Below are 13,730 nucleotides of genomic sequence, written 5' to 3'. Positions count from 1 at the left end.
GGCTTCTGATAAACATAGTTATTCAATGTCATCCATGGAGTGGATACTCTAGACTATATATGGGTTTGAAATATTTTCACTACTAGATTTTTTCTCATGTTATAATCAAGTGCTAGTTGCAGAACCCAATTGACTAAAACTACCTTTCGGACCAAACGAGGGACATTTTCTTTCAAGAGGATGCCATTTGGAATTATAAATGCAGGTGAAACTTTCCAAAGAGAAATGGACATTGTCATTCATGTCATGATAGGTCAGAGAATTGTTGTTTATTTAGATGATGTTACTGTTTTCTCCAAGAAAATATTATATCACGTACGTCATCTGAAATAGATTTTAAAGCGATGTCAAAAGTATGATATTTCTCTTAATCCCAAGAAGAGCATCTTCGGTGTGTTTGAAGGATTCTACTAGGAAACATCATAGAAAAAAGTGGAATCAAGATTGATCCCAAGAGGATTAAATCTATCATGCAGATCCCATTCCTGGTGAATAAGAAAGACATGGACTCTTTCTTTGGAAAAACTAATTTCTTGAGAAAATTCATCTTTGATTATGCTCAGATAGTCAAACCCATACAAAAGATGATCAAGAAAGATGTAGTATATAAATGGGATAAATGGGAAAAGGACACTTTTGTTGAGATTAAGCAGGCTATTGTCGATGCACCCATGCTTTTTAGTCTAGATTATGGAAAACATTTCATGCTCTATACGTTTTCTTTGGATTTGTCAATTGCGGTGATGTTGACTTAGAACGATATTGAATAAAATGAGTGACCTATCTCTTTTATGAGCACTAGTCTACAAGGGCCCGAATTAAATTATATTGCCATTGATAAATAAGCGTATGCAGTATACAAGGCAATTAAATACTTTAGGCCCTACATATTGAAATCTCACACAATCATATTTGTACATCATCCAGTAGTAAGAAAATTGTTCATTCAACAAGGGCTGGGTTAGAAGAGGGGTAATTGGATGACTTGTCTTTTAGAATATGACATGGATTTCAAACCATTTCATACCATAAAGGGTCGTGGCCTATGTAAACTATTCATCAAAGCAAGATATTCTCCCGAACAAGATCTTTTAGGTTGGAAGCAGGAGATTGAAATGTATGATATTGAACATGTTCCTCATTCCACGTCTACAACTCCATGGTATGTAGATCTATGACAATTTATGGAGCATGGCACCTTGCCCTCCCACTTATCGAGCAATTAGAAAAGGAAAATCCAACTAAAAGCACTATCTTACCAATTAGTTCATGGAGTTTGGGAAGAACCACAATGGAGTCCTGCTAAGGTACCTTAAGCCACATGATATAAAGAAGGTCCTAAAAGATTTACATGATGGACCATCAGGTGGCCACAGTGTGTGTGATACTACAACACATAAAGTAATGAGGGATAGATATTATTAGCCCACTCTATTTAAATATGCTCATAATTATTTCCATAGGTGGCAAGCATGTCAGAGATGTTTTAGTTGCTATCAGAGGTCAACCACCCCACTGCTGCCAATAGCAGTTGAAGAAATATTCCAACTGTGAAGCCTTGGTGTTATTGGAGAAATTTTTCCTCATTCATCAAAGCAACACCGACATATCCTAACAGTGATAAATTACTTCACTCGGTGGTCAGAAGTAGTTCCTCTCATACAAGTAAAGGACCAGGAAGTCATTCACTTCTTGCAACAGAATATTATGACCAGGTTTAGCATTCCTACGTCAATTTTCTTTGATAATGCAACATATTTTTCATTGTTAAAACTTTATGAATTCAAATTAGAAAATGGAATTGTATTGAAACATGCATCTAATTATTATCCACAGGGAAATGATTTGGATGAATCCATGAATAAGAATCTTATCCATATAATCAAGAAAACCATCTTCTCTGAATAAAGGAACTAACATAAAGCGTTGACGAATGCTCTTTGGGTTGGCTGTGTAACTCCAAAAACTTCCCTAAGAACCTCGTCATACTTCCTAGTTTATGGTAAAGAAATTATCTTGCTTCCGAAATTGTATCTTCCATCCTTACAACTCTCTCGAGATTCACAAGGTAAACTTCACCTCTTGGTTCAAAGAAGGATAGATACACTACTTAAACTTGAGAAATAAAGGTGCAAGGCCAATGAATGATTCGATGTACATCAGAAACATGTAAAGTGATGGTTTGATAAGAAGTCCATAGGGGAAAAGAGATTTGATGTGGGTGACCCAGTCTTAAAGTGGGATAAACCCCACAAAGAAAAGTGGAAACACACAAAGTTCCAGCCTTTGTGGATTGGACCATTTGTTGTTAATGAAAAGCTTGACCACAACACTTTCAAATTGAAATCATTAGATGAGAGGATTGACCCCCTTTCCATAAGCGACTGAGATCTAAAGCACTCTTTCAATAAAATATACAAGGTGCACTTCCTCTACAATTTTTTTTGTTTCTCTTTCCTTTTCTTATGTCCACTATTCATTTGTTGTGTAAGTAACGTCTTGTCGTGTCTTTTTGTTTAGTCAATTTACATAAATAAGACCCTTGTGTAAAGTGCATGGATCAAAAGGATTTGTAGCGTAATAAAAGAGGATTGTGACAACCACAACGCTTGGATTTCTATTATTCTCCTTTGTTTGGGAAAATTCCATAGGTTGAGCTAAGTCCATATGGAAAATAAGATTCGTCCAACAAGAGAACCTTGAGAGAACCTATTAGATTCATTCCTATTTCGGTCTCTAAACTACTCAACTTGGTGTAAATCTACTTGTGTGTTAACACTTGTCCAATCTAGTAGAGAAGGGATAAGGGGAAAATCTAAAGCGAGTAAACCCATATTAGAGGTCTTAAAATACTTCTCTGAAGGGGAAAGCTCTTCTTCTTTCAATAAGTCAGGATCCCTCTTCTACTCGTTGAAAATAATAAGTGTTAATGCATAGTTCTATTAAAATAAATAAATAAAGGGTGAAAGAAGAGGAAGGCTTCATGACCAGGGAGTTAAAGCAAGCGAATTCATTGGGGTAATGTCAAGGCTCGCTGGAAGCAAAGAAACATTTTTTCTCCTGAAGTGACTTTGTTGGGGTACTGTCCAGACCTGTAGGCAGTGGAGCAACACCAAAGATGAAAACCCATACTCTAAATATCATAAAATCACCATACATATTACCCTTTCCTGAATTGAAACTATTGTGACATGGTGTGTCTTTTGTGTGGTTCAACCAAGTTGAGAAAAATGAGATGTTATGTGTAAAACTGGGTCGAAAAGGGGAAACCGAGGCAATCAATACTTTTAGAAGGTATGAACCTCAACTAAAAGATTTTCTCTAACAAAGAATATGAAGTTCGCCTAGTGTGTCACCAACTGTTGTTGCTACTACAACACCCTCCAAAATTTCACTACATTCAAATTTTGGAGGCTGCTATCACTGTCGAGTATAGTTTCAATTTGATCACCAATTATTATTTCATGTTTTTCCATGTGTTTCAAGTTCCTTTGAATGGTCTCAAGCGTCGTCGCATTGATCAAGACATATTTTAGTGCATTTTGTGGTCATAACATCTTTGTTGTTGCAAAACGACACTTTTGGGCTACAGTCACACACACTACACCCATTACACTCAGGGAACATGCATAAAGTGGAATTTTGACATATATTCATCATTGTTCAAGTTTTTCTAAGTTTTCTTAATGAGTTGGTATATGTCGCACATGGTTCGATGTCTAAACTCATCATGTTTTCCCCTTGCCTCATATTCCAGAATTAGGTAAATCTTTGGTTTCAAAGAAAAATCATTAAGGCCAAGAGCGCATGAGCACACTCTGTAGCCTTGATGGTAAATCCTTCATTTTTCAGAAGTGTGCCATGTAGCCTCCAAGGGTGCAAGGCATACTCCTTAATGCTCTTCCCCCTTCCTTAATCTAAATTGTTCCCTCCTAGAGATTTAATTTTCCTTGAGCACACTCCTTCGACTCGAAGAAGTGTGCCCTCCTTGAGTGCATAAGTGCACCTTTAAGGCCTTAAGCTCCTCCCTTCAACCTTCCTTAATGCGCCATGTGCCATCTTAGACCCTTTGAGAACATGAGTGAACTCTGAAGGCATGGAGCATCAACCTTCAACCTTCAGGAGAGCGCCTTGCACCCTCTTGGGTCTGTTGAGCGAAGCCTTCATTCTTCAACCTTCAAGAGTGCACCCTGTGCCCTCCATCTCTCCTTTGAGCACACAATGCACTTGGGAAGCCCGAAGCATCCCTATTCATCCTTCGTACTTGCGCCATGTTCCTTGCCTTAACTACCTCCCTCTCTTGAGAACATAGTGCATGTTGAAGCCCCAAAGCCTTCCCCCTTCATCCCTTCAGCCTTACAAAGTGCACCCATGTGCCTTGAAGCCCCTTTTGTCCCTCTTGAGTGCACCAGAAAGGAATGAACATAAAATATGCATGGAACATGGTGGAATAGGATCTTTTTAGGTCGATAGTTGCTTATCATAAGTGATTACAAATATAGGTATTCCATAAACAACATGGAAAGCACACATGAGGAAGATCGAGCAAGAAGAATAAACAAGGAATCTCAGAAAGAATGAAGAACACACTTGAATCTTGATGATCAAAGCACCTGAAGACTCCATTTGATTAGAGACCCTTTAGAGGGTAGAGGACATCAATGATTGAAGCCGCATGAAGAATGAAGATACAGTTGGTTTCCATGTCATCACTGGAGAAGGTCCATGTCATCAGTCATTATTATTCCCAGTCATCTAGGATAGTGACATCTCATGTGTCATCATATGATGATGTGGAAGTCATGATGTATTGTTGTAATAATTGTAAATACAAATAAGTGGAATACCAAGAGTCATGTATGAACTAAAGAGTCATGGAACTCCAAAATACATGTAATACCAAAAGTCATATGTAATTCCAAAATTCATTTGGAATTCGAAAGGTTGTAGAAGTCCAAAGGTCACTAGAAGTTGGAAATTCAAGAGTCATGAGGATGTGAAAGGTCATTTCTCAAGTTATAAATAGATCCTCATTTCTCCTGTAAAGGACTTTTAACCTTGGTTTCTCCTATGAGGAATTAGAGAGATAGAGTTAGTATGTTTTGGGAGTAAGCAGTGGCTCTAACACTCCACTATTGCAGTTAGTGGCGTTCATTGTATTTACGTATCTTGGGATTTTTTCTTAATATTGAAGCCTTCCAGTCCAACATGTTTTCACACATGGATTGTGAATGTTTCTAAGACTATTATTTGAATGTTTATGGTTCATGTTATCTTTCATTAGTACTGGAGTAATTGAACTATTTCGGTAACTTCAGTGCTTCTTATTGAAAATGTGTTTTTATGTTTATAATGATCTTTGCATCCTTGTGAACTATTTCGCTTGATGTTAGACAAACCTTTCTCTTTTACGTGTTTCTCCATTATGGTAGTACTACTACTCTTCTCTTATAGACTCACTTCAACGCCCCCGCATTAAGAGAACCTTCATACATTTGCAATCAAACATTCACAAGGCGCATTAGCTTGTTCATTCAAAAAGACATTTCCACTTCTCTCTCGTTTCGACAGTGAAAGCCAAGGCATACCTTTAAGTAAACGGAAATCGGGTCGTATTCTGAATGGGACTCCTACACCAAATGGTGTAAGGTATAATTAGGACCTTATATTGGGGAGATCCCTTGTATGTTGGTGGTCTTCAACGTTGTCAATGAATCCCTCTAGCATGATAGATCTATAATTGAAATGGATCCACATTAATTTTTTGTTTAAAAATGAAATGTGTTATACGTCATTGTCATCATAGATATATAGTTATCACCATCATAAATATAAAGTTATCATCATAGTTTATGTGATGGGAATATCTTCATGAATAATAATGAAAAAATTCTCATAAAAGTTTGGTAGATTAATGTTTATTAAGTGATGGTAATCATTATTATTGTGTGCTTAACTTAGAAGGATCTATGTCTATTATATCTCATAAACTTAACAAATATGATAGTAGCATGACCCTCTTATGGGGTGTCAATAAGTTGGGGTTGGGGGATGATCACCATTGAATGTTGATCAATTAACACTTTTCCTTGGATTAACACATGACATCTCATTGATTATATAGTTATCACGGATGAGAATGTAACGATGAGTGAGTAAGACCCCCTCTTGACTGATAATAAATTAATAGTTGTGTTAAGGAAGTGAGGTTGTAAAGATATTTCATGTGTGTTTTGTTAAGTGGAAGGTGCAATGATTTATGGAGTGACACCAAAGGGTTCTCTCGTGATGAAATTGTGGTGAGGAATAGAAAATTGTAATATAGAATGAATATTCTTCCAACAAGATTGGATGGATGGTTATTTAAAGGTGGAGGAAGTTTCATATAAGTTGCAAATTTGCTTTTAAGGATTTTTTCTTATTCTAAATCAATCCATATACTAAAATAATCTATTAGATTTGAAATAACAATATAATCATATGAAAATTTTCCTCTTTTCATCAAAATCAAACTAATTATCGTTTAAAATATCTGAAACAATTTAAAACAAGGGATATATAGCAGCTAATCCCTGCCGCTTAGTTGTCTTTTTGTGTGGAAGATGTATGTATTTCATTTGCTAATTGGGAAGGTATTTTAAAAAAACTAATTTTAGAACATATCATATCATATACCACTTTAGCTTTCACAAGGGAGACATGCACTCCCACCACATTAGTTGGGATAACCTTTTGGTTTTTGGATATCTCTTTCACAAAAGAGCTTTATATTTTTATTAATCTAAATCATAGTTTTTAGTTAAGATTAAAAACATACATATTTTAATCACAAAAAATGTAAGATATATTTATATTATAATTTATAATTAATGATGAATCAATTGTATGTATATTAAAATCAATTGATATGACTAGTGCAAGCAAAAATGCCTTAATTTTATCATAAATAATTTAATAATTTTCATGTCTATTTGTTTAAAGTATCATTACTCAAACACATTGGAAAATTGACCACAACAATATAAATACATGACACTTCAAAATAATAAGTAATAAGATGTTGAATTTAATAACCAATCATATTGTTAATATATATATATATATAATAAATTTGGATTTCTGATGTTTAACTTTTGGAAAAAAATGGGTCAAAAGCAAAGTAATATGAGTTTGACAAAAACCCAAACAAACTCTTAAAACAAATCCAAATTACATCAAGCTTTAAAATAAATAAATAAATAAATCCGTGCTGGATTTTATAATAAAACTATAACCATATATAAGAAGGGGTCCAATTTAATTCAAATGTATATGCAATAATAGCATGTGATCACTACAAATCTGACTTCCTCCATCCAAATCAAGAACAATGCCAAACCGCTCCACCAATTTTATAAATAAGGGCTTTTGACGGTTCTAAAATAAAATGCCAGATCACGGTACTATGTATTAAGAGGCACCAACTTTGTGAAAAGTGGTTTATAGCAAAATTGTCAAACCGAAGCATACCAGTAATGGTTAAAAATATAAACAATCGGAAAGATGGCAGACCGTGACTGACCTGTGAAATTCCAATTCCGGGGAAACGGCTCCTGAAGGCTTCCATTTGTTCTCTGCCCATGGACGCCCCGCCTACTATAACTTCCTTGACAGAACTCAGATCGTATTTTTGGTCGACGTCGGGCAACTTGGAGAGCCGAATAGCAATAGCAGGAACAGCGGGAATGTGCGTTACTCTGTATCTCTGAATGGCCATCAGCATTCCCTCCATTGTAAATTTGGGCAAAATGACAACAGTTGCCCCTATTGCCATGAGCCCGCAGACAAAAGTATTGAAGCCATACATATGAAACAACGGAATGAAACACAGATACACGTCCTTGGATGAACCCATAAGAGTGCACAGCAAGTGTACAGCGGATTTGCAGTGCTCACGACTGCGCCGATTGACATTATCCCCATTGCAAGTGCAGGGAATTGCAGGAAATTAGGCGATACGATCAATACAATGTCTCCTTGTTAGACGCCCAATTGATGCAATCCGGCTGCAGCCGCCATTGCCGAGCACCTGACATGTCAATAGGTGATATGAGCTCCACTAATGACCTGACATATCCACCGTTGGGCTTTGCACTGGCAGTAGACAATATGAAGTAATTCTTCACCGAAATTTCATGGTTATAGTAATTTACTGATAACTGATTGCATTTGTTGGATTTGATATTTGAGACTGGAGGGCAAGGTCGCCGTGATCACAGGAGGAGCTAGCCGCATAAGAGAGGCAAGCGCCAAGTTATTCGCGGAGAATGGAGCGCGAATAGTAATTGCAAACATTCAGGACGACCTCGGAAATCGTTTGGCTAAATCCCTCGCTACCATCCACTACTTTTCTGCATATCCACCGTCGGGCTTTGCACAGGCAGTAGACAATATGAGGTAATTCTTCACTGAAATTTCATGGCGATATTCATTTATTTGTAACAAAGAATAACTCTGATGGCTGCTTTTGTTGGATTTGATATTTCAGGCTGGAGCGCAAAGTCGCTGTGATCACAGGAGGAGCTAGCGGCAGAGGAGAGGCCAGCGCCAAGTTATTCGTGGAGAATGGAGCGCAAGTAGCAATTGCAGACATTCAGGACGACCTCGGGAAACGTTTGGCTAAATCCCTTTCTCCGAATGCCTGATATCTCCACTCGATATGCTAATTGTGAAGGCGATATGCACGCTCCATCAGATACGCGAGTTATCAACGTTGTTATGTTGTTCAAATATGCGGATTATCAATTCAATACGTAATATGCAAACTATCAATACGATATACCGATTATCGCGGCTGGAAATGCGTAAGATGTCTGGAGGATATGCGAAATATCAAGGGAATATGCGATACGCGAATTCTATAAGCGCCGAATGCGAGTTATCTCCGCGCGTAATATGGATTCAATGCGTGTGATATTAGCACTATCAGCCCAATTTTCAAACTGTCATCCGCGTGATATGCAATATTTCTCCGTGTATGCGACTTTTATCCATCGGATATGTGAATTTACGGTGCACTTTGAGAGATATCAACATGATATGCGAATTATCTCCGCCTAATACGCAGTTATCCAATTGCTATGCGACTTATCTATCCAATTGCTATGCGACTTATCTATCCATGTGAAAGTTACCACATCAACTAGTAGAAAATGAGAGATTAGTGACTATGCGACTAAAAAATTTAGTCATCACAATTATTTCAAGTGAATTACTACTAAATTTGAAAAAATTTAAATGACCCAACTAAAAATGACTAGCTTAAACGACTAATTTAGTCTAGTGATAAGATATACGACTAGATAATAAGTGACCCAACTAAAAGGTAATAACTTAAATTACTTATTTAGTCTACAACTAAAATATATTAGTAGATAATAAATGAAAAAATTAAAAATAATTAATGTAAACAACTATTATAGTTTAAGAATAAAAATGACTCTAACAAGTACAACAATAATATGATTTAGTATTTATGCTAGTAATTTTTAATTTTGTTAGTACGCAACATAAATTTGTAATATTAATGGTATCTCAATCCAACTACAATGTTAAGATTAAAGGAAACTTGGAATCCATCTACATTGTTAAAATCCACGTAGTCACGTTTGAAAAATATCGCTTAACGAAACCAACAAGCCTAGATTCAATAGTTGCTATTTTTGTTATAGGAAGGTAATTAAAGAAGAATAAAACCTAAAATTATCTTCATATCGGTTTTCATATAAAAAATCCAAGCGCTGGGGTTCAACAGATGCTTTATCCATTCCTTCCTCCCTCCCTATCTTTATCGGTTCGTTGATGTAGGTGGAGGGGTCAAATATGCTTATAAGAGTTTGTTAAACAAGCTTAGTTAATTTATGCAGGTGGAGAGGTCAAATATGTTTACAAGTGTTTGTTAAACACATCAACATTTTAAATCTTTACACATTAAGATTGCATCATTCTCGAGTTCCATTCACATCCGTTTACAGGGTCTTAAACGTTTTTGTGGTTAACAAAGAAAGAGTTCCCTTAAGGTTTCGAGTTACTAGCTACAAAATCTCCTTAATTCACCAAACTCAAATAAATATATGTAAATTTATTTTATTTGAGTACATTAAAAGGAAGAAGTAAAAGATTGAAGAGTTATATGTAGGCTTTTCATCAAAACCCTTCGCAGACAGTAAAGTATTCAATCTGAACTTCCTTTATTCCCTAAAATTACAATATACAAAAAAAAATTGATTATATCTGAGTACATTGAAGCCTAAAACGTATAGGTTAAAGAACCGATTGTAGGTTTTCCATCAAAACCCTTGCCAAAGAGAAGTAAATGTTTTAGTTATAGAAGTGATAATAATTCATATTTTTTCATTATATCACAGTTCATTGAAGCCAAAGATCTAAATTTTCTAAACCCGTATGTAGGTTTCTCATCTGTGCCCTTGGCAAAGGAATGCACATGATTAAGTCCAAACCCCACATGCTTAATTACCCAATTTCATTGAAATTTTGTGTACATAAAGCATGATGCATCTGGAAATATCACTGACTTAAACTATAGTAGGGCATAGATAATAGGAACCATCCTAGGAAGGATTCAAACTAGTTGAACCTTTTAAGAAGCTAATGATTCCTTGAGGTATTGGAGGATATTGATATTTTAGTAGTTTTATAGAATGAGTTTGACTTTCGTATCCATGGATGATTTTGAGAGGGAAATAATCACCAGTTTTTAGACTGGTGGCAATTATCCTCAGTTGAACTCTCAAGGTACAACTTATTGTCAACAAGTAAAAAAATCACCTTCAATGTCATAGCTTTGCATACAAAGATTTTGTGCCAGCAATAATGCAGAAGTTTCACCAATAATTACTTCATTAGATCACCAAGAACAACTATTTATTCCAAAATTCTATCACGTCCTTCGTATGTATGGAAGGAATCGAGAATGGTTTGAATCACTAGAGTTTAGGATTATAGAGACTAGTTTTTGTGAAAATAAGTTGACTCAATTTTTTTCCATTTTAATCTTTATCTTGTATTCAACTTGATGGCCATTGGTTTTCCTAGATTTTCTATCTGTTGTGAGCAAAGGTCCCATGGTTGTAGATATGTTTTTTTGTATTTTTAATGTGTTTGATGATGAGTTGAATCATTTGGATTATCCTCGTAATTATGAGGAAATCAACATTCCAGGATAAAAGATGCAATGAGAGAAAAATGTGTGCCTCATATTGTAAGAGTGTGGTATGATTTGGTAGTTTTCTATAAATATTTGAGGCCAAAGTTAACTTCAATGCTTTTAGAAATAGTACATAGATATGTGACTTGGATTAATATTAGTCTGGTAGTTAACGATAACTTTATACCTATATAATTTGAGTTTATTTTTTTAGAACAAAGATCTTCAGTGCTTAGAGGTTCTGCAACCAATTGTATTTTTGCCATAATATCAAAGAGGATGGATCCAAAATCTAAGATTTATCTTCTTAGATAGTTACAAGTAGGTCGGGTATGTGGCATGGTGCTTGGAAAACAAGATTTTGAATTCACCTCAAGGCTTGGTGCTCTTGTTACGGGATTTGCAAAAGAGGTTTTAGAGTCTGCTAAAAAATTCGATTCAAATTAAATTCCTAATGAAACAACCGCAGTGAAAGAAGTTATTACAGAAATTCTAGATGAATTTATGCCGTCATTATTTTATTTTATGCAGTATGGGACTGAGGATGGGGATTCTAATACGCAACAATTTTTGACAAATTATTTATCCAAAATTAAATCCACTTCTCCATTGAATGGTAAGAAAATGGTTCACATTGAGCAAATATTCGAAGTTATTCTAGCTCAAATTCACTATGATCTAATGTATCAGTATCCTCTAAACATACCTGACATGATTGGAAAAGATGAGGAGGAAGAAATGGTTGAAGATTGCAGGGGTCTGTTTCAATTGTTTCAGAGTATTAGTCATGTGGCACCTGATGTAACTCAAAGTTTTGTTAGGAACACATTGGTTGCTACCCATGGAAGCTAAGAAACATCTTTTGAAGATATCATGACGTCTATTACATTTTTTTATGCCCTTGGTGAAGGAGTGAGTGGGGAAACAATGAAAAATGATAATGGGCTTACTGGGGAGATATCTCAACTGCTTTTATCAGCTCAAGTTCCTTTCCATTTACATAGAGTTGTTGCACTTATATATTTGGAAAAAATCACTCATTATGTGCATTTTTTCCAACAACATGTTGAATATATTCCTTTGGTCCTGTGTGCATTTCTCAATAAGAGCAGTAGTCACCATCTAAAGCAAGATCTGAGTGGTCGAGTAAGTTATTTGTCAATGAGGGTTGTAAAAGCATTAAGGGCACAACTCGTACTTTTCATAGATGAAATTTTGCAGGTTTTGGTCCTCGTAACATCCTTTTCTTGAAGGCACTATGTTTGGAAGGTACAATATTTAGTACCTACTTATTTCTTAAGAGTTCACTATGGTTGTTTCAATACCCGTTGAAATGCTTCCTAATGTATTTCAATTAAAAGAGTTTTCAATATACATTATCTTGGTTCACCCAACTTGATGTGAACTCAAGTAAAGAAAACACAAAAAGGTTTCAAAGATGGGAGTCACACATTTGAGGTAGGCTGATTACATCTTCTTCTTCTTGATATTATACTTATTTCCTTTATTAAATAATTGTAGGATCCATGTCCCCATTTTTAATATATATTTTTCATTGTTTTTATTTCATAAAAGTAGAAGATTTATCATTTTAGTTGAATTGTATTGATGTTTATAATGATCATGCTTGTTTTCAGGTCATTGGCTTGTTGATTGGAATGGGGGAGTTGGAGTAGAAAAGCATACTCAATATCTTTCAGCATTTTTGGTTCCACTCTGTTTGATGCAGGAGCATTTAGACCTAGTCAGCAATGTGATGGAATGATCACATGTTGTGACTAACAAGGGGTTGGAAGATAAGAGATTAGTTAATTTTATTTATTTAAATGTGTGAGAGTGTTTATTTATTGTCAAATATGAGAAAAGGGCATAGTGGCTGATTGATCCTCCCTGTGTGGAGATCAGGCCAAGCAGTTAGATTTATTTGGTTTTGAATAGGATATGAGGGATTTGAAAGCTTAATTTAGCATTTGTTTTAGAAAAGAGTGGAGTTGAAGAGATTCCTTAGGAGAGAGTGAGAGATTTCTGGATCTAAACCAAAATTGGTTCATGAATCCACTTTTGTATAAATATAGTCTTTTTGTATAATTCAGAGGTTAGCTAGGTTAGCTGAAGAGATCAGCTAAAGGTTAGGAGAAAGAGGTTAGCTAGATTGGAGTCGAGTAAGAGAGAGCAAGGATTTCAAGATAGACACAGGGGTTTTTTTTATTGTTGTAATCGAGCCAGAGGGCCGAGACCCTGTAGCTTTATTGTATTGAATAAATAATTTTGTGTGCATAAATGTGTTATTCTCTTGAAACCCTTCGCTTGTCTCTGTATATTTGCCTGAGGAACAATTTGAGCATTCTTCTCTGTTTTTATGTCTTAAGTTATAAATCACAGCGTTCAAAGCATAATTGGGGTCCTTAGTGTTAATAGCAGTGTTTGAACCACTTTAAAACCCAGTCATCGATCAAAGATATCACAGAGAGTTTATATACGGAGTCGTGGTTGTGAAACAGAGAATGGCAGAGAAACTGTGTTA

Source organism: Pinus tabuliformis, chromosome Q (assembly GCF_031772625.1).
Source record: "Pinus tabuliformis cultivar Carrire ecotype Pingquan chromosome Q, CPIR1, whole genome shotgun sequence".
Classification (NCBI taxonomy): domain Eukaryota; kingdom Viridiplantae; phylum Streptophyta; class Pinopsida; order Pinales; family Pinaceae; genus Pinus; species Pinus tabuliformis.
Note: the sequence above shows the minus strand (reverse complement) of the source record.